Source organism: Herpailurus yagouaroundi, unplaced genomic scaffold (genome assembly GCF_014898765.1).
Source record: "Herpailurus yagouaroundi ecotype Mexico unplaced genomic scaffold, PumYag 67503, whole genome shotgun sequence".
NCBI classification, from domain to species: Eukaryota; Metazoa; Chordata; class Mammalia; order Carnivora; family Felidae; genus Herpailurus; species Herpailurus yagouaroundi.
Genome location: NW_024420310.1, coordinates 2247386 through 2271894, shown reverse-complemented (window position 1 = coordinate 2271894; position 24509 = coordinate 2247386). Strand labels below are relative to the sequence as shown.

Below are 24509 nucleotides of genomic sequence, written 5' to 3'. Positions count from 1 at the left end.
GCTATTAATTTTTGAATATGCCTTTTGAAACTGACACTGTCCTGAATTCCCTTGTACGTTGCAGTTGTGATTGTGTAAAAATTATGTATAGAATGTAATATGGCAAAAAAATACTGTAATTGTGTTAGATGATGGGATTATGGGAAGCTTTCTCATGTATTAGGAAACTTTTTACAAATGATTACTTTTCCCCTAAACAGGGAAAGAAAAAGCAGGAATTTATGGATCCAGGCTGAAGCCTCAGTTCTACCCTTATCTAGTTGGGTGATCTTTGGCAAGTCCCCTGTCAATTTCCTTACCCAGAGAGATGAAGTTATTTGAGCAAATTTGAGACCCCAAGGTCTCTGGGAACTCCAGCACTCTGGATTGTGCATTTTGACTGAACAGATCTTGTTAATAACTTGCCAGTTCAGATCAACACAGAAAACTGTTTTGGAGTTATTTTAGACACATTTTTAAAATGTCTTTGGGTTTTAAACAAGGAAGTGATAATCCCCAGTCTTGCTTCCAAAGTGAGTCACTGGAAAGGTAACTGCAGTGATAAGATTGGTTATTTGATATTTTCTGGGAATATGAGTCATGTGGCACAATTCACAGAGTTGTTACAGTTTGTGGAATGTGCTCTGGAGAAAGGAGGCTGAGACTAAAATCCATGCAGTGCTACCCACTCTTTCCTCAGTAGTGGCTCACAGGCCTTAGACATGAGTGTTCATTCTGTTTACTCAAAGTACATTAATTTCCAGCTCCCTTGGTTCTCATCTGTAAGTGGTCACTATGTCCACTCACTTCTTCAGTTAAAATGTACCAAAGTGAAGTTGTCAAAAACACTACAATGCTCTTACAGTAATTGGATTTTCTGCTCTGAGTTGGGAACATAAGAGATATATTAAATGGAGAGATATATTAAATGGAACATGCCAGAATGCTAAGGCAGCATGAGGGACACCATCTGTCACAATATTTTTCTAGTTAGTTTTAAGTGAGCAAAAGATTAAAAATATGTTTTCTTAGTCCTTGTGTCTTCACTGAGGAAATCTATTAAAGCAGGAGCTGTGACGTTTGTCGTTCGCTAATCTGTCTCCCTAAGTTTCCAGCATTTAAATAAGGTTATGAATCACATAGGAAGGGAAAGGGGGTTTAGGGGAGGAAGGGTGCTGAAAAGTGATAGAATTCTTTGCTGACCGTTTTAGTTTCCTATTGCTGCTGTAACAAATTGCCACAGACAGTGATTTAAACAACACATGTTTATATTATAGTTCTATAGGGTAGAAATCTGAAATGAGTCTCACTGCGCTAAATTTAAGGTGATCACAGCGCTGCGTTCTCTTTAGAGGCTCTAGGGAAGAAATCATTTCCTGGTGTTTGTGCTTTCTGGAGGCCACCTGCATTCTTTGGTTCATGGCACCTTCCTTCGTGCATCCTCAAAACCAGCACGGTTGCGTCTCTCTAACGGAAAGGACGTTGTTTAAATGCATAACAGGTGACAAGTAGAGAAGTACAGCCAGAAAAGAATTTGTTAGATGAAAATAAGCCTTTCCATGTATTAAGCTCAGCACAGCTTATATCTCACAGGCCCATTTCAAAAGTGGGTCACCGGTTCAGGATTCATTTTGTTTATTGACATATAATTGACATATAACATTGTGTAAGTTTAAGGTGTACAATATTTTGATCTACACGTTGCAATATGATTACCACCATGATGTTAGTTAACACCTCCATCGTGTCACATAATTACCATTTTATTTTTGTGGTGAAAAAACATTTAAGACCTAGTCTCTTAGCAACTTGTATTGTTGATTACGGTCACAATGCTGTGCATTAGATATCCAGAACTTAATTATCTTCTAATTGAAAGTTTGTACTCTTTGACCAACATTTCTGCCATTTCCCTGACTCCCAGCCCCTGATAACCACCATTCTACTCTTTATACAAGTCTGGCTCTTTTAGATTCCATATACAGTAAAACCTTAGATTGTGAGTAAGTTGTTCTGCAAGGGTTCCACAAGATCAGCAAGTATTTCTAATAAATTTTAATTTGATAAATGAGCAATATCTTGTAATACATGTAGTACATGATGCCAGATGTCACATGATCACAACTGAGCCAATGGTTCCTCTCTCTCACTCTCTCTCACTGTGGGATTGTGAGTGATTGTCTCTTATGCTCGGATGCTCAGTCTCAGGCCACGGTGTTTAGCAGAAATCAGTGCTTTTTCAGAACATTGGAAGGTGCCCACAACTGACACTAGTGTATTTTTTGTCACTTCAAAGCACCTATGGATAGTTTTTTGTTTTTCCAGTCAAGAGTGAGCTTAGGAATGTTTTGCTTCATTCTAGGTCAGGTTGCCTGCACATAGAGACCCTTTCCTCTGTTGCCTTTTTGCCAGTTACATTAAATACAGTATATGACAAGAGTTTATTAATGCTGCACTGTAGTCAACATCCATGCGAGCATATAAAATGGCTCCCATGCAGAAAAAGTTTGAAAAGGAAGGCAGTAAGAAGGAGATGATTACGGTGGATGTTAAGAAAGAAATCATTGAGAAGTACAAATGACGTATGTGAATAGCCAAAATTGCAAGATTATATAAGAAGTATATGTCTGCATCTCATCTGCAGGGGAGGAGGAAAAAAAAGCAGAGGAATCCCTTACTTCAAATGAGATTAGGGAGACGTGTAAAATGTGGGAAGCAGTGCAAAATTTTGTAGAAAAGCACCACCCGGCAGGCACCTGGGTGGCTCAGTTGGTTAAGCATCTGACTCTTGAGATAGGCTCAGGTCATGATCTCATGGTCGTGAGATAGAGCCCTACCTACATTGAGCTCTGTGCTGTTAGCACAGAGCTTGGGATTCTCTCTTCCTCTCTCTCTGCCCCTCCCCTGCTAGTTTTCTGTCTCTCTCTCTGTCTCTCTCTGTCTCTCTCTCAAAATAAATAAATAAACTTAAAAAAAAAAAAAAGAAAAGCACCACCTGAGTAATGCTGTAGCAGTATAAGTGATGAATCTATTGAATGACAATGCAATGTCACATATCCATGAAATCCTCAAAAGGAGGCAAAAGCAAGTGTCATTGGATAGGTTACTTGTTAAAGTTACACACGAAAGAAAGATTCCTTTGAGCCAATAGATAGCAGTGATTCTACTAGTGATAGCGAAAGTCATCCTAAACAATAACTCTCCTCTCTCTTATCTCCCTGACACCAGCCACGAAGGCTTTCAAAGGTAAGCGCAGGTTAATTTGTTTATTTTTCTTTATATTTTGTATTTTCTTTATTATTTTATATTATATTACAGTATTATAATCATTTTTTATATGAATATTTTTGGGTTGTTGAACAAATCTTCTGAATTTCCATGATTTCGTATTGGGAAATTCACTTTGATATCCAAGTGCTTTGGATTACAAGCATGTTTCTGGAATGAATTAAGCTCTCAAACCAAGGTTTTACTGTATAAGTGAGATCATACAGTATTTGTCCTTCTCTGTCTAATGTCTCTCACCATAATGCTCTCAAAGTCTATCCATGTTGTTGCAAATGGAAGGATTTGTTTCTTTTCTGTGGCTGAATAATATTCCACTGTCTGTATTCATATACACCACATTTTCTTTATCCATCCATCCATTGATAGTCACTTAGGTTCTTTCCATGTCTTTTTTTCTTAAATTTTTTTAAGTTTATTTATTTTGAGAGAGAGAGAGAGGGAGAGAGAGAGAGAGAGAGAGAGGGAGAGAGAGAGAGAGAGAGAGAGAGAGAGAGAGAGAGAGAAGGGGGTGGGGCAAAGAGAGAGGGAGAATCCCAAGCAGGTTCTGCACTGTTAGCACAGAGCCCAATGTGGGGCTTGAACTCACGAATCATGAGATCATGACCTGAGTTGAAACCAAGAGTCAGACAATTAACCGACTGAGCCACCCAGGCACCCCAGGTTGTTTCCATGTCTTGGGTTATTGTGGACAATGCTGTAATAAACATGGGAATGCAGATATGTTTATTAAGTTTTAAATTTTAATTTCAGTATAATTAACATACAGTGTAATATTAGTTTCAGGTGTACAATACAGTGTGATTCATCACTTCCATACGTCACCCTGTGCTCATCATGACAAATGCCCTCCTTAATCCCCATCACTTGTTTCGCCCATCCCCCCACCCACCTCCCCTCCGGTAACCATCAGTTTGTTCTCTATAGTTAAGAGTCTGATTCTTGGTTTCTTTCTCTCTCTTCCCCTTTGTTTTGTTTCTTAAATTCCAGATATGAGTGAAATCATATTGTTTTTGTCTTTCTCTGTCTGACTTATTTTGCTTTGCATTACACTCTTTAATTCCATCCATGTTGCTGCAAATGGCAAAATTTCATTCTTTTTTATTGGTGAATAATATTCCATTGGGTATAGACAGTTCGGCTGCTTCCATCTCTTGGCTTTTGTAAATAATGCTGCAATAGACATAGGGGTGCATGTCAGATATCTTTTTGATGTACTGTTTTCATTTCCTTTGTATATATACCCAGAAGTAGGATGGCTGGATCATATGGTAAATCCATTTTAAAAAATTTTTTGAGAAACCTCCAAACTGTTTTCCATAGTGGCTGTACCAATTTACACTCCCACCAAAAGTACACAAGGATTTATTTTTTCTACATCCTTGCTAACACTTATTATCTCTTGTCTTCTTGATGATAGCCATTCAAAAAGTATGAGGTGATATCACATCACCATCCATTTTTGAGTTTCTCCTCGGCTGTGAGTATAAGTGATTAATAAAATGCTGTTGGTCTCATCTGTCCAGTATCAAGTGTCATGTGTTTAACCCTAGTGCAAGGTCCCTTCTTCATCAGTGGGGTCAAGAACAGTCATTTAAAACACCCAGTCTTTGGAGAAATTGAATTTATAATGATTTTTCTGAAGCACTGGGGGTTGTGAATCCTATACAAATTCTATGAAAGTTAAGAATCCTATTCCCAGAAAAAATGAGCTGGTGATCAAAACTCAGACATTTTACATAGAATATTAGGAGGCTCAAGGAGTCCTCTGATACACCAAGAATGACTGTCCTCATGAGCTCATGAGTTTTTGCTATGACATAAAAATTTGAGTATCATTTGTTTTGCACAATTTAAAAAATGAGTCAGTTTGATTCCTTTTCTGTGTGAAATGTGCTTCTAGTAGCTCACATTATAAGATATTTCTGTAACAATGTTACTACATATATTACTGTACAGATGGACTCAATGTTAGATATGTAGAGAGAATATTAGATATGTGGGGAGAATAGAAGCCTTGCAGCTCCTGTTATCCCGTCAAAAGAATTCTGTCTGGTTTGGCTGTTTTGTTTTTTGTTTTTTTGTTTTGAAAGACAGCGCTGGAAGAAAGTTGGAAAGCCACAAGCATTTCACTTTTTTGTGTGTGCCTACTTCATGTCAGGCTCTGTGCCAAGGATTTTACAAACAATAGCTCCTTTTATCTTATAAATTTATAAGGATGATGAATATAGATTGCCTAACACACAGTAGGTATTCCATTAATTGAGAATCAGGAAGGTGTAGTAGATTGGGTTTTGGCAATAGAGAGACCTGGACTTGAACCTTGATTTTGCTATAGTATAACCTCTTTGAGTTTCAATTTTCTCGTGTAAAATGGAAATAACAACAACAATACTACTCCTCATCTTTTATGGTGTATGGGTATTAAAAGTGTTATTATATATTAAGCGCTTGTGTTAGTACCCAATATTAGAAGGCCTCAGGAAGGTTTCAGTATTACCATCCCTCTTTTACAGATGTAGTAACAGGTCTTGAAAGGTCACAAAACTAGTGACTTATCAAGGTCATAGAATTGATATCATGGTCTGAGTCAAGTGACAGATGATTGGGCACATAATTAAATTAATTTTCAGAATGTGTGCAATTTTCTGCAGTTTCTATTAGCATATCAGCATCAATCAACAGAATGAAAGCTTGGGGCTGCGGAATAGGGACATCATATTAGACAAGAAATAGAGGAACAGCTGTAGCTATAACATCTTGAGAATGCTCAAAGAGCACAGGCTCAATGGGAAACCATTTAGGAAATCTGCATTGAGAACTTGCTCTCTGAGTTTCTGCCATGGTGTTATACCACAGGGGGCTCCTCTGCTGTGATACAGTTGTGCCTAGGGCTATCTGCTATATTTCAGATGCTGAGATTTTGCATACATTTTCTCACTTGAGTCCTACAACTAAAGAGATACATTTATCTCCATTTTTCATATGTTGAAATTGAGGCTCTCAGAAGTTAAAGAACTTGTTCAAGATCACCAACTGCTAAGTAGCAAAGGCTGGAATGCAATCCAGGACTGGCTGAGTGCTCTTACCTAAATTGGTTGGGGAGTAAGATTATAATTATATAATGATAATAGTAGCTATTATAATTGCCATGTATTGAGTGTTTACTGTGTGCTAGGCTTGTTGCTACCACTCTATATGAAGTAGTTCATTTAATCCTCACCAGAATCAGAATAGGCACACTTATTACCCACATAAAGAAGACGAAGCAGGTTCAAAGAGGAAAAGTAACTTGTTTAGCCAGGATCTATGGCTAGGAAGAAATTGAGCTAGATTACAAACTCACATACTCTTACTCCAAGAATTAAGTGTGGGTGAAAACACAGGTAATTTGAACTTGACTAGGAAGAAAACTTGTGAAAAACTTAAAATTTATTAAAAATTGTTTTTTGTAGCACCAGTGATTTAGAACAATTCATTTCCCCACCCACCCCTTGTTTTATTTTAGAGAGAGAGAAAGAGAGAGTGCACATGAGCAGGGGGAGAGAGAGAGAGACATAGAATGTTAAGCAGGCTCCATGCTCAGTGTGGAGCCCAATGTGGGGCTTGATCTTATGACCCTGGGATCATGACCTGACCTGAAATCACGAGGTGGACACTCAACTGACTGAGCCACCCAGGCGCCCCTTACCCCCTCCTTAAGGTAAACACCTGTTACAAAAAAAGCTAAGGACAATTTACCATCCTGTATCTATTTTTGCTGGGAAATGGTGTAAAATAATTGGCTATATATATATATACACATATATATATATGTGTATATATATGTGTATATATATATGTGTGTATATATATTTTTTTGTATTCTTATGAAATATGGTGTAAAAAATTTCTTATGAAATGGTGTAAAATAATTGGCTATGCATATATATATATTTTTTTTCTTATGAAATATATGGTATACAACCAGAACATAAATGTATGAAATCATGAATAATTATAAATCAAATATCTGTGTAATCAGCAATCAGGTTAATAAAGAACCTTGCCGGCACCTAGATGCCTGAGACACCCTTCTGATCTTGCACTTCTTCCGTATGTATATGAACTATTTGAACTTCATGTCTTTTGCTTATTTTTTTCTTAGTTTTTGGAGCTCTTTATATTCCCGATATGAATACTAATCATACATGTTGCAAATATCTCCTTACATTCTATTATAGGTTGTCTATTGTGTCTTTTGGTGCATGGAAAATTTTCATTTTAAGGTAGTTTTATGGAAAAGTTCTATGGAACATTGATATAAGTTAAACTTGAAAGAATTTATCAAGCATTTATTTATGCTTAATGCCTTTTGTGTCTCTTAAGAAATCTTTCCATAGATGATGCTCTCCTGTATTATTCTGAAAAAGCATTATACTTTTGCCTTTTCACGTGTCAGTCTCCAACCCACTCAGAGTTGATTATACAAGGGGTAAGTTAGAGGGTCATTCACTTGCGTATCACTGGAGTATCACTTGATACTCAATTATCCCAGCACCATTTACAGAAAAAAATTATTCTTTCATCATCCTAGTGGCAAATCAAATTTTATGTGTATTCTACATATGATTTAGTGCATATTATTGGTGAGTAGTGTTCAATTGTGTGTATGTACTACAATTTGCTCATCCATTCACTCATCAAAATAGCTTTTGGGTGGTTCCAGTTTTTTTTTAATTTTATTTATTTTTTTAATGTTTATTTTTGAGAGACAGTCACAGAGAGAGAGAGAGAGAGAGCAAGAGAGCGAGAGCGAGAGCGAGCGAGCGTGAGAGAGCCAAGGAGGGGCAGAGAGAGAGGAAGACACAGAATCCGAAGCAGGCTTCAGGCTCTGAGCTGATAGCACAGAACCCAATGCCGGGCCTGAACTCGCTAACCGGGAGATCATGACCTGAACTGAAGTCAGATGCTTAACCGACTGAGCCACCTAGGTGCCCCCCCACCGCCAATGGTTCCAGGTTTTGAAGATTATGTATTATGTTGCTATAAACATTCTGTACAGGATTTTGTGTGACCAAAACTTTTCATTTCTCAGGAGTGGGATTGCTTTGTCCTATGTAAGTGTCTGTTTAACATTGTAAGAAGCTACCCAACATTTTTTACAAAATGGCTACACTACTTTGCATTCCTACTAACAATGTAGCAAAGTTACAGTTGCTCTTCATCCTCACCAGCATTTGCTATTGTCTTTGCAAAATTATCACTAGCCATTATAATATGTATGTAGTGGTATCTCATTGAGGATTTCTCTTACATTTCTCTAAAGATGAATGAGGTGGAGCAGCTTTTCACCGGCTTATTTGCCAGCTGTATGTCTTCTTTGGCAAAGGGTCTGTTGAAACCCTTTCCCATTTCTTGGATATTGTTGAGTTTTGAGAGTTTTAATATGTATCCTCAATAGAACTCTCTGGTCAGATATGGAGCTGACAAATATTTCCTTCCAGTCTGTGGGTCACCTTTTTCTTCTCTTAGCTGTGTCTAATGCAGAAAAAAGGTTGTTGTCTTTTTTAAATGTTGAAGAAGTTCAATTCATCAGTTTTCTTTTGTGTATCAGGCTTTTGTTGTCACAAAGATCTTTCGTAGGAATTTTTCCATTTTCCATTTAAGTTGGTAATCTATTTTGGGTTAATTTTTGGATAAGGTGTAAGATAAGGGTGGGTTCTTTTTTGCATACAAATATCCAATATTTCCTGCAATATTTGTTGAAAAGACTACCCTTTTAGCATTGAATTGGGTCAATTTATATACTCTTTACTTTGAAATTTCTTTAGTATTCCATTTTAGTATATCTCTTTGCTTTTTGGCTACATATTTTTATATTTTTGGTGGCTTTTATAAGAATTACAATGCACCTACCTTTTTACAGTGTACTTAGAATTGATATTTTACTACTGCAAGTAAAATGTAAAAGGTTTACAGTTGTATGGATCCCTTTGCCCTTCCCACTTTATATTAATGTTTTCATGTGTATTACCTTTGTCTACATTGAAAACTATACAAAGTCAACTTTTGGTTTCAATAGTTACACACATTTTAAGTAATTTAAAAGGAGAAAAAGGGTCTCTTATATTTACACTGATTTATCATTTTTTAATCTTTATTTATTTTTGAGAGAGAGAGAGAGAGAGAGCTGGGGAGGGGTAGAGAGAGAGGGAGATACAGAATCTGAAGCAGGCTCCAGGCTCTGAGCTGTCAGCACAGAGCCTGACATGGGGCTCAAACCCACAAACTGCAAGATCATGACCTGAGCCGAATTGGGATGCTTAACCAACTGAGCCACCCAGGTGCCCCTGATTTATCATTTTTATTGACGTTCCTTCATTCCTGAATTTTCAGGTTTTTCTCTGGTATCATTTTCTCTCAGACTGAAGAAGTCCCTTTAGCTGCAAAGCAGATATCCTAGTGATGTGTTATTGGTTTTCCTTCATCTGAGACTATTTTTATTTTACCTTAATTACTGAAGGCATTTTTCTTGGTTACTGAATTCTGAGATAATAGTTTTCTACTTTCTGCTCTTTAAGATGTTATTCTGCTATCCCTGGTGAAAGCTTTCACCATTTGAGTGAGTGTTCCCCTATCTATAATGCCTCAGTGTTTCTTTCCTTGCTTTTAAGACTTTTTCTTTTTAATTAATTAATTAATTATTTTTTAAATTTGTGTCCAAGTTAGCATCTAGTGCAACAATGATTTCAGGAGTAGATTCCTTAAACCCCTTCCCCATTTAGCCCCTCCCCCCTCCCCCAATCCCTCCAGCAACCCTCTGTTTTCCATATTTAAGAGTCTCTTATGTGTTGTCCCCCTCCCTGTTTTTATATTCTTTTTGCTTCTCTTCCCTTACATTCAACTGTTTTGTATCTTAAATTCCTCATATGAGTGATCATTAGATATTTGTCTTTCTCTGACTAATTTCACTTAGCATAATACCCTCCAGTTCCATCCACGTAATTGTAAATGTAAGATTTCATTCTTTTTGATTGCCAAGTAATACTCCATTGTGTGTGTGTGTGTGTGTGTGTGTGTGTGTGTGTGTGTATATATATATATATATATATATACACCACATCTTCTTTATCCATTCATCCATCGATAGACATTTGGGCTCTTTCCATACTTTGGCTATTGTTGATAGTGCTGCCGTAAACATGGGGTGCATGTGTCCCTTCGAAACAGCATACCTGTATCCCGTGGATAAATGCCTAGTAGTGCAATTGCTGGGTCATAGGGTAGTTCTATTTTCAATTTTTTGAGGAACCTCCATCCTGTTTTCCAGAGTGGCTGCACCAGCTTGCATTCCCACCAACAATGCAAAAGAGATCCTCTTTCTCCGCATCCTCGCCACATCTGTTGTTGCCTGAGTTGTTCACGTTAGCCATTCTGACAGGGGTGAGGTGTTTTCTCCTTGCGGTTTTGATTTGTATTTCCCTGATGATGAGTGATGTTGAGCATTTTTTCATGTGTCAGTTGGCCATCTGGATGTCTTCTTTGGAGAAGTGTCTATTCATGTCTTTTCCCCATTCCTTCACTGGATTATTTGTTTTTTGGGTGTTGAGTTTGATAAGTTCTTTATAGATTTTGGATGCTAACCCTTTATCTGATAGGTAATTTCCAAATATCTTCTCCCATTCCATTGGTTGCCTTTTAGTTTTGCTGATTGTTTCCTTCACTGTGCAGAAGCTTTCATTTTGATGAAGTCCCAATAGTTCATTTTTGTTTTTGTTTCCCTTGCCTCTGGAGACGTGCTGAGTAAGAAGTTGCAGCCGCTGAGGTCAAAGAGGTTTTTGCCTGCTTTCTCCTCAAGGATTTTGATGGCTTCCTGTCTTACCCTTAGGTCTTTCATCCATTTTGAGTTTATTTTTGTGTATGGTGTAAGAAAGTGGTCCAGGTTCATTTTTCTGTATGTCACTGTCCAGTTTTCCCGGCACCATTTGCTGAAGAAACTCTTTATTTCGTTGGATACTCCTTCCTGCTTTGTCAAAGATGAGTTGGCCATATGTTTGTGGGTCCATTTCTGGGTTCTCTATTCTGTTCCATTGATCTGAGTGTCTGTTCTTGTGCCAGTACCATACTTTCTTGATGATTACAGCTTTGTAATACAGCTTGAAGTCTGGGATTGTGATGCCTCCTGCTTTGGTTTTCTTTTTCAACATTGCTTTGTCTATTTGGGGTCTTTTCTGGTTCCATACAAATTTTAGGATTGTTTTAGCTCTGTGAAGAATGCTGGTGTTATTTTGATAGGGATTGCAATATTTTTTCTATCTTTGAGTCAACTGAGCTTCGTGAAAATTGATATTTATCTCTTTCACCAAATTGAGGAACTTTTCAGGCCTTGTTTCTTCAAATATTTCTTTTGCACCAGTTTCTTTCTTGTCTCGTGGAACTCTGATGACATGAATGCTAGACCATTTGAGATATCTATACAGGTTTTTTGAGCTTCTGGGTTTTTTTTTTCTTTAAACTTTTTCTTATCTCTTTTCCAGTTTGAATGATTTCTACTGAGAGGCAGAGATAAAAATTGCGGAATCCCTCTACATTCTTTGGACCACAGGATTCCCTTTTTTGTTTTTCTTTATTCTTGTTGAGAATATTGGATCTTCCATAGTTTTACCTACTCATGCTGCTGGTATACAGTTCCTTGGAGAATGGCAGAGAGCGGAAAAAAACCAGAAAAAAGGGGATTTTTCTCTCATTCTCTGTTGGCCACTTTTCTGAGTTTTGTGGCCAGGAATATAAGGCTGGGCCTGGGACTTGCGCCAGTCCACATACAGAATTATGAGATCCTTCTCCAGCTCTGGGCTCCCCTCCCACGCCCTAGCTCCCCGGCCCCATTTCCTGGTTCTCTGAGTAAAAAGACAGACATTCTCTCAGATTTTTGACTACCTCCTCCATGTACAGTTCCATGACTGAGCCATAATTCATGTCAAAGCCAGAAGCTGAAAGAGGAAATAAACCTGAGAAAAATCAATTCTGTATCAGTTGCTTTTCTAACTTTGAATCACCTCTTCAATCTGCCTGCTACTGTTTACTTTTCAGAACACTCAGGTAGTTGTTTTTGTGTTTTGTCCGGAGTGTTTAGTTGTAATCAGTAAGACAGATAGGCTGTGAGGGGTTTACTTCATTTTGGCTGGCGCTCGCTCTGAATCCTGTTGTGGTTGGGATTGGGATTGGAACTGTCTTAAATTTCTAGGTCATTTTGTGGAGAAATGTGGACATTAAACAAAATATCGAGTCTTCAAATCCTTGACTAGAGTATATCTCTTCATGTGTTTATATCTTCTAAATTTCTCTAAATACATTTTATAATCTTCATTAGAGATGTTGATCATGTTTTTGTTGGATTCATTCCTAGGTATTTAATATTTTTATGTTCTTATTCATGGTACTTTTAGAAAAGCTTTTTTTAAATTGTTATTGTTTATATAGAGAAATACATTTGATTATTTTATATTGGTATTTTAATGGTAAAATTGCTGAACTGTTATTTTTTAATGACTTAATGTTCATCAAAATTCATCAAGTGCTTTTTCTGCATTTATCAACATGGTAAGTTTTGTTTATTTCTTTTCTAACCTACTAATGTGATGAATTCTTTTTTTTGATTATTCCACATTAAACCAACCTTGGGTTCCTGAAATAAACCTGACTTGAGCAAAATGTATAATTTCTTTCATTAACTTTTATATTTGGTTTACCACTATTTTGCTTAGGACTGTATATCTCTACCCATTAGTCAGAGTGGCTTATAATTTTTCTTTTACAAACCATCTTTTCAGGTTTACATATCAAAGTTATGTTAACCTTATAGAATGAGTTAGGGAGTATACCCTCTTTTTATGTTTTCTGGAATAGTCATGTAAGATTGGAATTTTTCTTCTGCTAACAATGAATAGAACTTGAAAATTGACAAGGAAGTTCATGTTTTTCACTGTGTGCATGTGTGTGTGTGGATGTGCACACATGTGGGGTAGTTACAGGACTGTTCATATGTTCTATTTCTTCTTGAGGCCATTCTAGTAAATTCATATCTTTTAGGAACTTGCCCATTGTGTCTGCATTTTCAGACTTATTAGAATATAATTATTCTTAATATCTTAGCTTTCTCTTTTTTAACGTTTATTTACTTATTTTGAGAGAGAGAGAGAGAGAGAGAGAGAGAGAGAGAGAGAGAAATAGAATGAGTGAGTAGGGGAGGGGCAGAGAGAGGGAGAGAGAATCCCAAACAGGCTACACACCATCAGCACAGAGCCTGATATGGGGCTTGAACTCACACCGTGAGCTGACGTGACGTCAGATGCCGTATCAACTGAGCCACACAGGTGCCCCAATATCTTAGTTTTCATGTCATATTTGTAGCCATGTCCCTTCTTCATTTCTTACATTTAATAAGTGCTTTATCTTTTAATCACTCTCATCATAAGATTATCCTTTTTTTTTCATTTTTCAAAAACCAACATTTGTTTTTTGATCCTCTGTATTTTTTAAAAAAATGTTTTAATGTTTATTCATTCTTGAGAAACAGAGCACGAGCAGGGGAGGGGCAGAGAGAGAGGGAGACACAGAACGGGCTCCAAGCTCTGAGCTATCAGCACGGAGCCTGATGCGAGGCTCGAACCCATGAACTGTGAGATCATGACCTGAGCCAAAGTCGGACTCTTGATCAACTGAGCCACCCAGGCGCCCCTGATCCTCTGTTTTTTTTTGTTTGTTTTCTATTTTATTATTATTTCTTTGCTTCCATTAGTTTTGGGGGTTTATTTTGCTTTATTTAATTTTAACTTCATTTATTTTTAGCAGTCCATGGCCTTAACCACAGCAACCTTGTCACCTACCCTTATGTGTTTTTAAATTGTCCTCTTTTCTAACTTATGCTCTTAACACTACGCTGGGTGTTATATGTGAGTGATGAATCACTAGGTTCTACTTCTGAAACCAATACTGTGCTGTATGTGAACTAACTTGACTTTCAATAAACTAATTAAAAATAAGAACATATAGTTCTTTTCTATGTATTGATTTAGCTGCATTTAGTCTTGATATGTAATATTGTTATTACAGTTTAGTTCAAAAAATTAAAAAAATTTCCATTATCATTTATTCTCTATGCATTATTTGGAAGAGTATTTCTTAATATTTAAACTTATGGGATTTTATTTGTATTTCTTAAATTGAGTTCTCTTTTAATTGTCCTGTGGTCAGAGAATATGCTCTATAGGATAAAAGTGGGATCTGGGATTGTTTAAGTTTACTGGTTATTCTTCCTTTTATCATTAGGTAGTGATCCTCTTTATCTCTGTAATGATTTTACCTTAAAGTAAAATTTGTCCGTTCTTAATATAGCTATACCAGCTGTCTTTTGTTAGTGTTTGCATGACATATTTCTCTATCGTATTTTAAATCTTTAAATGTCATTATGATTTAGGTTTGTTTCTTGTAAATAACCAATGCTGGAATTTTTTAAAAATCCAGTCTTACAGTCCTCTTGTTGTAAGTATAGCAGTTCATACATTTGCATTGATTATAGCTACTGATATATTCAGGTTAAATTCACCATCTTATTTTGAGCTTTGTATTTGTCTTGCCCGTTCTGTATTTCGTTTTTCCCTCATTTTCTTGATTTCAAGTGGACTGATCATTAATCTCATTCCATTTTCTCCCCTCAGTTGGTTTTGAAATTATATGTTTTCTTTCTTGAGGTTGAGTTTCCCTAGACACCCCAGTTGTTATAACAGTGGGAAGCAACTTGGTGTGAGAGATTTCTTTTGTTTCACCTTGACTTTGGAAGTGAGTTCTTTCAATGTTTTTAGTCTGAAAGGGGTCAGAGTCCCTGACTTTGGTAGGCCCTGGGTTTTGACTTTTGTTGCTTTAGCCCTGCAAAGCCACCAACACTGCAGCTCAATTTCTCAGCTTTTCCTTTTGTATTGGTCTCTACCTAAGTAGGCTTTGAGTTCTTCATCCCTGGGATTTGGTTGCTGGCAATTTCTCACTATATTTATTAGCTCTTCAGTTCTTTTAAAGGACATTCTTGATGTTTTTATAGCATGTAACTTATTATCCTGAATGGTAGAGAAGGCTATATTGCTTAGTTTGCCTTTTGTGAAAGCAAAAGTCCTAAATATCCATTTGATTTTAATAATCCTTTGATCCTTATAACAGCCTCCAAATAGGTTTAATTATTCTTATTTGGAAGACAGCAGAACCTGAGCTGAGTTAGGTCAGATAGCTTGTATGTGGTTTATAAACCTGGTGCTCGTGTCATTATACCATGCCGTCTATTTTAAAATAATTTGAATCATGTAGTAGTGGTACTTCACATGATACTTAGGAATTTTTTTTGTTAGGCAAACACATTTTTCTGTTTGTTTACTGATATGCAGGATATGAATTACATAGACATGGCACTTCTGAAAATTGTACTTTAGAACTGTTTAAAAGAATAATAGTTAAAAACAGTGGCAGTATGGTAAAACCCATCTATTACGAAGAAAAATGAGCCAGTGATAAATTTATGTGTGCAAAACAGGGCTGTTTGCTTACAAAGTTAATTTATAGTTGGTCAGTTTATTTTATGAGTTGAAAAGAAAACTCCTGGTTTGAGCCCCTTTTGTTGAAAAGCAAAAATGTTTCAATGGGAATAAGACGCATGAGATTTGAATATCAAATTTTTACCTTGAGAAAACATTATGGTAGATGTCGAGTGACTGAGTGAATCCACCCTGAGTATGTGGAGTGGCTTTCTTTCATGCACAGGAGCAAGTCCACTGTTTCATGATGCTCAGTTGTTTTTTTCATGATGCTCATTTTTTTTTCTATGATGCTCAGTTTTCAATGTTAAAATCAGAACGTTTTTGACTGCAAACAGTAGTCACAGATATTGTTGCAAATAGTAGCTAGTGAGATTTACAATACAGATCTCTAGTAGTTATGCGTTTAAAATGTTTCTTTTGTGCAATTTAAAATACTGCTTCTTCAAAATGTTCAAATATTATACAGCAAACCAAGCAGTTTCTCAGTTCTGTTGCTATGCAAAAATCTACCTAACCAGCTTCACTGCATGTTTTTGGCTTCTTGGGCTGAATGAATCTTTGTTGTGCCATTGCCTTAAAGTTTGGATCTTAAGAGTCTTTGCGACTTTTCATGATGCCAACTCACGTTAAATTAACATACTTTTTTGGGGGGTATGAATTGGATATGTCAGGATGAAGGTGAGCTGACCTGGATGATGTAGGGCAGAGTTGGACATTTGCCCTCACTTAAGGTAAAGCAATCTTTTCCCATTGGTCACATACCAGGAGAAAGCACGAGAAACTAACTACTTATGGATCAGAGTGGAAAATGAAGCTAGTTATTTCTACAGCTAAATAATATGCGGGCACTTAAAACATTTTATGTTGAAAAATGAGGTGTGAAAACATTAAAGCTCATGTCTGTTGAACCTGGTAGTCATCTGCTCCAGGTTTGGTCTCCTTTGCTCATTAAGTTCCTGACCCAACAGGTAGCAGGCAAAACAACCCAACCCAACCCAACCCAACCCGAACCAACCCAACCCGTACCAACCCAACCTGAACCAAACCAAAAAGCCTCTATACCAGGGTGAAAGTTAAACTGGTTTGACTTTCATGTTGAAACATGACCCCATTGAGCCTCCTATTTTGGGGGCTGTCATTTAAGCACAACCAAGATATTGCCCAAGCAAACATATGGCTCCCAGTCAAGGACTTCATTGCTAATTAGAGATTTCTTTATTAGGTAGCTGTGATTTGTGTCAGTTTGTACATACTGGAAGACAAGACCTTTTTGAAAAATACAACTTCATATTAAAAAATTTTTTTAAATTTTATTTCTGAGACAGAGAGAGACAGAGTATGAGTTGGGGAGGGCCAGAGAGAGAGGGACACACAGAATCCGAAGCAGGCTCCAGGCTCCGAGCTGTCAGCACAGAGCCTGACGTGGAGCTTGAACCCATGGACTGTGAGATCATTACCTGAGCTTAACCAACTGAAGTTAGACACTTAACCAACTGAGCCACCCAGGTGCACCAATACAACTTCATTTTTAATTAAAATTAATCTATGCTTATTATCAAAACATTACAAATACATATACAAAAAAGAAAAATAATTGATAATTTCATAACACAGAGGAAACAGTTAATGCTTGTGCATTTTCATTTAGTCATTTATATATGTTTATGAGTATGTGTGTGTACATGTTTTTTACACATTTGGGATAGTAATGCATATGCAGTTTTATTTTTTGCTTCTTTCCACTTTGTATTATATGTATTTTGTCATGTCGCTAAATGAACATGCTGTAATTTAATTATTTACTCGTTATTGAATGTTTATGCTTTCCTAAACTTTCATTATTATTAACATATATTTATATACTAATTATCTAATTGTTGTATCTCTGATTATTTCCTTTAGAGTCCCAGAGATGGAATTACTGGGTGAAAGGATACAGCACACTTTTAAATAAGCACATTTGGTACACATTCCTGAAATGCCATTCAGAAATCCTGCTGTAGTGATTTGTATTCCCACCAGCAGGGTATGATAGTAACTATTTCTTTGCCCCCTAACTCCCATACAGCAGCACCGTCCACTAGAAATATAACATAAACCAGGGGCGCCTGGGTGGCTTTGTTGGATAAGCGTTGGACTCTTGATTTCAGCTCAGGTCATGATCTCACAGTTGTGAGAGATTGAGCCCCACTTGAGCCCCACATTGGGCTCTGCACTGACAACACGGAGTCTGCTTGGGATTCTCTCTCTTTTTCTCTCTCTGCCCCTCCAGCTTGCTTATGTATGCATGTGCACCTCTCTCTTTCTCTAAAATAAAAAATAAGGGGGCACCTGAGTGGCTCGGTTGGTTAAGCATCTGACTCTTGATTTTGGCCAGGTCATGATCTCACAGTTCATGAGATCAAGTTCCACGTCAGGCTCTGTGCTGACAGTGTGGAGCCTGCTTGGGATTCTCTCCCTCTCTCTTTGCCCCTCCCCTATGTTTTCTCTTTCTCTCTCTCTCAAAATAAATAAACATTAAACAATGATAAAATAAAGTGAAAAAAAGGAAAATAGAAAAAAAGGAAAATATCTAAAAAAGAAATATAATGTAAGCAATACCTGTAATTTAATATTTCTTTTAAAAAATGGTGGCCAAGTGAGGAGATGATATGCTTATTTCCTTGACTGTGGTAATCATTTCACTATGTATATCAGATCAACATGTTATAGACCTTAAATCATATATAATTTATGTTAAAAAATAGAATTAAAAATGTACTAGTAACCACATTAAAAGAGCAAAAAGAAGCAATTAATTTTAATAGTTATATTTAACCCAATACATCCAAAATATATCATTTCAACCTGTGATTTATATAAAATATTTACTGGCTTAGTTTGCTTCTTTTCTGTGCTAAGCCTCTGAATTCCACTATAGAGTTTATACTTTACAGCTTATGTCAATTTGGATGAGCTATATTTCAAGTGGCTAGTCATGACCATAATGGATAGCATAGCCATAGAGGATTGCATTAAAAAATCCCTTGCCAATTTTATCGGAGGAAAAATAACAGTCCTGTGTTGATTTGAATTGCAGTTCCAATTACTAATAAAGCTGCATATTTCCTCACATATTGTATTTTGGGAAATACCAACAGATGAGTTATCTCTATATTTAGGATGTTAACCCTTTTTATGTCAGAGTTGTAGAAAACATTCTTTCTTCCCTTCATCTGACATTTTTCCAAATTTTTGGTAGTGAAGTTTAAAGTTTCTGTATAATCAAATTTATGTATTTTTTCTTTGTGGTGTCTTTCACTGATCATATGCTTAGGAAGTCTTTCCTCGTTCCAAGACAGTTAAATATTCACCTATCCTTTTTGTGGTTTCAGTTTTTTTCGAAGCTCAACTCTTTTATCCATCTGGGTTTTATTTTGGCTTATGGCACGAGGTAAGGATGAAAAGTTACTTTTGTTTGTTCTGAAAAAGCTAATTTCCATAATACCATTTATTGAATAATCCATTCTTCTTCTTTGATTTAATTTCTTGTTAAGATTATCTGGGCATTAGGGTCCATTTTCTCTGATCTGTCGTCTTGATATTTCTTTGGTGTCTGTGTTTATTACTCCAACATTTTAATTATTATGGCTTAATAATAGAGTTTAACATCATTCAGGGTAAGTTTCCTTTTTTTCTTTTTGTTTTGTTTTTCTAATATTTCATACTCACTCTTGCTTGCTTTTTCTCCCAGAGAAAGTTTAGAATAATGTTGGAAAGCTCCAAACAATCCTGCTGACAGTTTTTCTATTGGTGGTATTACTAGAAATATTAAAAAAAAATTAATGTTTATTTTTGAGAGAGAAGGAGACAGAACACAAGCAGAAGAAGGGCAGAGAGAGAGGGGGACACAGAATCCAAAGCAGGCTCCTGGATCTGAACTGTCAGTACAGTGCCTGATGAGGGGGCTTGAACTCGAGAACCTTGAGATCATGACCTGAGATGAAGTCAGGTGCTTAACTGACTGAGCCACCCAGGCGCCCCTTATTAGAAATATTTTTAAACTACATATTATCTTGGGGACTATTGCTATCTCCCTAACAGCCACTCTTTCCATTCAGATATACTGTTTCTGTCTCCATTATTCAAATCATTTCTGTTGCTCAGCAGTGTTTTCTAGTTTTCATCATATAATTTCCTTAAGTTTCCTGTCAATACAATTAGCAGGTTATTTAAATTTTCTAACTGGTTATTTTTGGCTCATAGGAAGTGTTAAATTTGGAATACTTCTCTCCTATCTAAACATTATAGGGAACTCATACTATTTGTAGGGAGCTGTTTTGTGAAAAGAAACTGTTACGGAAAGAAAGCCACTAGGAGACTTACCCTTAGTTAACAAAGGATATAAAAAAGATACGTTATTAGGCTTTAAATCAAGGATAAGTGATTCCTATATATACATCTCTATGTTCTTCCACCTCTGGGCTCTGAGAAAACGCCTTGAGCTGTAGCACACTCTGCTTTTAAACCTCCTTTCTAATCAGAAGCTTTCCGACATTCCTTTGCCTGCACCTCTGCCCCCTGCTTCCCTGAGCTGCTGAGATTTAAGTCTCTTAGGAAGCACAGCTGCCCTTTTATTTCACTAACTGACTACTCCGTTTGTTTGAAGGCTGGTTTTTCCTGCTCTAGCAGTCATGAGCTCTTCCTGTGCCTTCTCACCACCTGATTCAATTTAGACTAAATTCAAAAGGCAGAACGTGGCAAGGGTCCAGCTGCCCACCCTGGATTTCTATGCCTCAGCAAAAGGGCCTGATCAAGAGGTGGAAATGTGGGGCTGCTGGTCTGCATTCAGCCCACGCTATGCCTCCTGACTCTCCTCCTTAGCTACTGCTTCCTTGATCGCTCCCCGCCCCTCCTCCTCTCTGCTCCTGCACCCCTCTGCCTGGGCTCCTAATGGTTCTCTCACCACAAGATGGCTTTACCAAACCCTTCAGCTTCTGTTAAAGCAATCAAGCAAATCTGCTGCTGACACTGTTTTAAGTATTTTTTTTTCCTTTAGTTTAAAGTCTTTTTAAACATAAATGATTTTGAACAGTTAAAGCAGCAGTCTTTTCTACAGTGACCTCATTAAATTCTGCTTTTGCTCAGCTCTGGGGCCCGTATGTGACAGTTGATTCCAATCACTGAGTAATTTATCTTGGAAAAATGTGTTCTATGCCATCAAAGGTAGAGGAGGTAGTAAATTTTAAAAGTAAATGATATTAATTGTAAATAGAGAATGTGAGTATACTTAGAGACACATTACACAATAGCTTCATGATAAATTTGCATTGACACTTTGTGAGAAAACAGTATTTACTAACAGAAGCATGGTTCCATTCCATATCTATTACCATGCCTTACATGAGTTTAACATTTTATTAAGCGTCTAGTCTATTTCACAAGAATCTATGATTTGCTAAGAGTTTGGTTGGACCATGGGAAATATATTATTTTGGAAATGGTGTATAATCTCAGAGATTTCATCATTACTATCCAAAAGTATGAATATTGTCCCTACTTCTTTGTGAATGTGCAGGTACCCAAGCCCATGATGAATTCAAATCTAAAACTAAGAGCAAAGTGATACTTTAACACATCCACAACAAAACAGACAATTCTTTCAGCTTTTTTTTTTTATTACCATCTCTATTATTTACCAAATACTAAAATTGGTTCGGCATTGTGCACATCTGATTTAAACAACTGATTTTGACTTTCTTCCCTGAAGGGTACCCAACTGTTTAAAAATTAAACCAGTGACCTGGTCACACAAATGGGTATCTTTATACTCTCTCTCCTGGGACCCTAACGTCAGATTCCCTCAGATCTATAGTAGGATACTGCATCAAGGCACCTTGACAATGAGAGACTACCTTTACTGTAGCAAACAGTTCAGTCTAGAATTACAAAGCAGCCTCTGTATTCTTCATGCAAAGGAAACTGACCATTTTTCATTTCATACATCATTTACACCGTGATACAGTGATTCCACAAAATCACTTGACTTTAAAAAGAACAAAGGAGACAGAAATATTCCTTTCCTAGTTCTAAATGTTCTGTACTGTGTAAAGGTGGACATGTTGCCACACACTTCATTTCCTTTGTTCTATATTTAAGGCAAAGGTAACATTTGTAAGAAAGAAGAGTGTGTTAGAAACACTCTTTTTCTTTAACAGTGTTAAGTATAAAGTTCCCTTTATGGGGAGAACTGAGGATATACCTTAAATCTAGATAAACTCAATCATGTGAGAGAGAGAGATTCCAGGGCATTTGTTCAAACTATATTAGTAAAAGTATGGCTGATTAATTCAGTAGGTACCTTTCACAGTATTTAATCTGCTTGATCCACAAAAGTTAGGAGTATGTGTCAGAAATTTTACCCAGATCTGGTATTTCATACTGTTCAACTTTTGCCTAAAACCAGCTGGTATATTTCAGTAAAAATTTATGGGTCATAATTATACAGTAGTATTAAATTTGAGGGCTTTCTATTGGTGACCCAGTGGCATGTCAGCTTCCATTCAGTTAAACAGTTTCATTGGTATTTTTTCTAATTAGAACTTTTAGTGTGCAATACATTCACATGGCAAAAAATAAAAATAAAAGGAAAGATAATACATTTCAGTAAACTTGGAGAATCGTCAAAGGATGGTTGGTATAGGTGGGATTTGAGGAAAGAAAGGGTAGAATTGGAATTGGAGAGCTGGAATGAGAGCTTTTGAATGGATAGAGAAATTCATTTGGATAAACAATGGGTAAGATATGTCAGGCAAGCAGCTAATAAATATTGTGCTTAGTAACCCATTGTGTTGATCGATATTTCATCTATTTAAGATACTTCACAGTTGCTTATGATAGTATTATGTACCCAAAGTTGGATTTGGTTTTGAAACCTTTTTTTTTCTCCCCTTATGTGAAGTCAGAAAGTACTTTTGGCAGCATTTTTCATTTGTAAGTTGGCTGTTTTTTTTTTAATATTCTTTAAGTTTGTTGAGAGAAAGAGAGAGAGAGAGAAAACAAGCAGGGGAAGGGCAGACAGATAGGGGGACAGAGGATCCAAAGTGGGCTCTGTGCCAACCACAGAGAGCCCAGTGAAGGGCTTCAGCCCGTGAACTGTGAGATGATGACCTGAGCTGAAGTCCGATGCTTAACCAACTGAGCCACCCGGGCGCCCCTGGGTGTTGGCTGTTTTAATGCCGGCTTTGTTTTGGACAAGTGAGCATGATAACTATCAGGTTCCCATTCTGCTTCGTCTGAAACAATTTCCCCTGCAAGAGGGAGTTGGGGAGCATAATGTAAACTAAACACTATGGCTTTTATACTGGAGTTACCTGGTTTTGTGTGACACTGAGACGTCACAGAATGTCAGTGGGGGAAAGGTATTAGATGCTGGCTCTTCTGACTTCATTTTACTAATGAGGAGCCCTGAGACCCACATGTGGTGAGGCCTTGGCTTTGTCACTTACACAGCTAGCCCTTCCTCCTGGATTGTAGTTGGGCGTATAACTGTCTTTCTCCCCACTAGACTGTGGGCAACTTGAGAACTGGTATTAAATTTTACTCGCCTTTATGCTCCCTGTGACACCCGTGTAGGGCTTCCATGCAATAGACACTCAAGAAATATTTGTTGAATGCATACGAAATGAATACTTAGTAGAGATGAATTTTACAGGCCACTAAACTTAGACATTGAAGTAGTATAACAATTTTTTGTATAACCCAATTTAGCCTCTATTTTGAATTCCTTCTCAGCTCTAAAGAAGAAAACTTAATTTTGCCAATTCAAGTTAATTTTGTAGCCTCAGGTTTTTGCAGCTGATTTGGAATGAATACGCAGTCAATTTAGGGTTCTTTTCCTCACCATCTGTCCACGATGGCACTTAGGTCTGATGCGCTCACTTAAGTGTATCTGACACTTGTTTTGCATTTGCATCCCTTTAGGTCCTTTTGCTATTTCAGCCACCAATGTGGGGACCAATTTGTCACCCACCAGCTTGGCCTTATTGAAGCTGAAGTGTGAGATGTTTCAGAAATCACTCAGAGCCCATGCATGCACAGTACAGAAATGGGGAGTTCATGCCCAGTGGGGCAAAGCTTTGAACCATGGGCATGAGGGCTAGCTGGTAATTGCTTCTCAATTTTATCCCCAGGAAGATGCATTTCATATGGTCTCTCAGACTTTCCGTTAGATCAAGCAGCCATCTACCTTTTGCAGTGGCTAACTCAAGAATGCCTTCTTATTTTGGTTCTGCCCCATCCCTGCTTTATTTTCCTGTACCTCATCCTTATTCCTTGGGATCACACTCCCAGGAAGTCTTTGTGTCAAGGCTTTCCTTCCAGGGAGCTTGGGCTAACACACAGTGTGGTGGATCGTGGGCCCGAGGTTGGCCTCTGCCCCTGCTGCCCTGAAATGTACTTATTCCTGTCCTGTTTTTAGTCATCCTCGCCCCTCTGTCCTGCTACCTGCTGAAATGTTTCATTCCCGTCAGTTCCCATTCCTAGCCTTAAAGTCCCTGTGGTGTCGGCGGAGTGGCTTTTCATTGAAGTTCTGAGGCCCGTCCAGATCCGCGACACCGTGGGCCGCAGGGGACATATGAGATGTTTCCCACATGCCACGGGGATCTGTGAGGTTGCGGTGAGGCCTGTCTGCCTAGGATGAAT

At 37.4% G+C, this 24509-nt stretch overlaps 1 long non-coding RNA gene across 1 annotated transcript; it reads left to right on the top strand.

Moving 5' to 3' along the window:
• The first annotated feature begins 3016 nt into the window (after positions 1 to 3016).
• Positions 3017 to 22575, top strand: LOC121025130 (uncharacterized). The gene is made up of 4 exons (XR_005787954.1): positions 3017 to 3296; positions 6469 to 6470; positions 21733 to 21738; positions 22564 to 22575. It is a non-coding gene; the product is annotated as an uncharacterized LOC121025130 (long non-coding RNA).
• The last annotated feature ends 1934 nt before the right edge of the window (positions 22576 to 24509 follow it).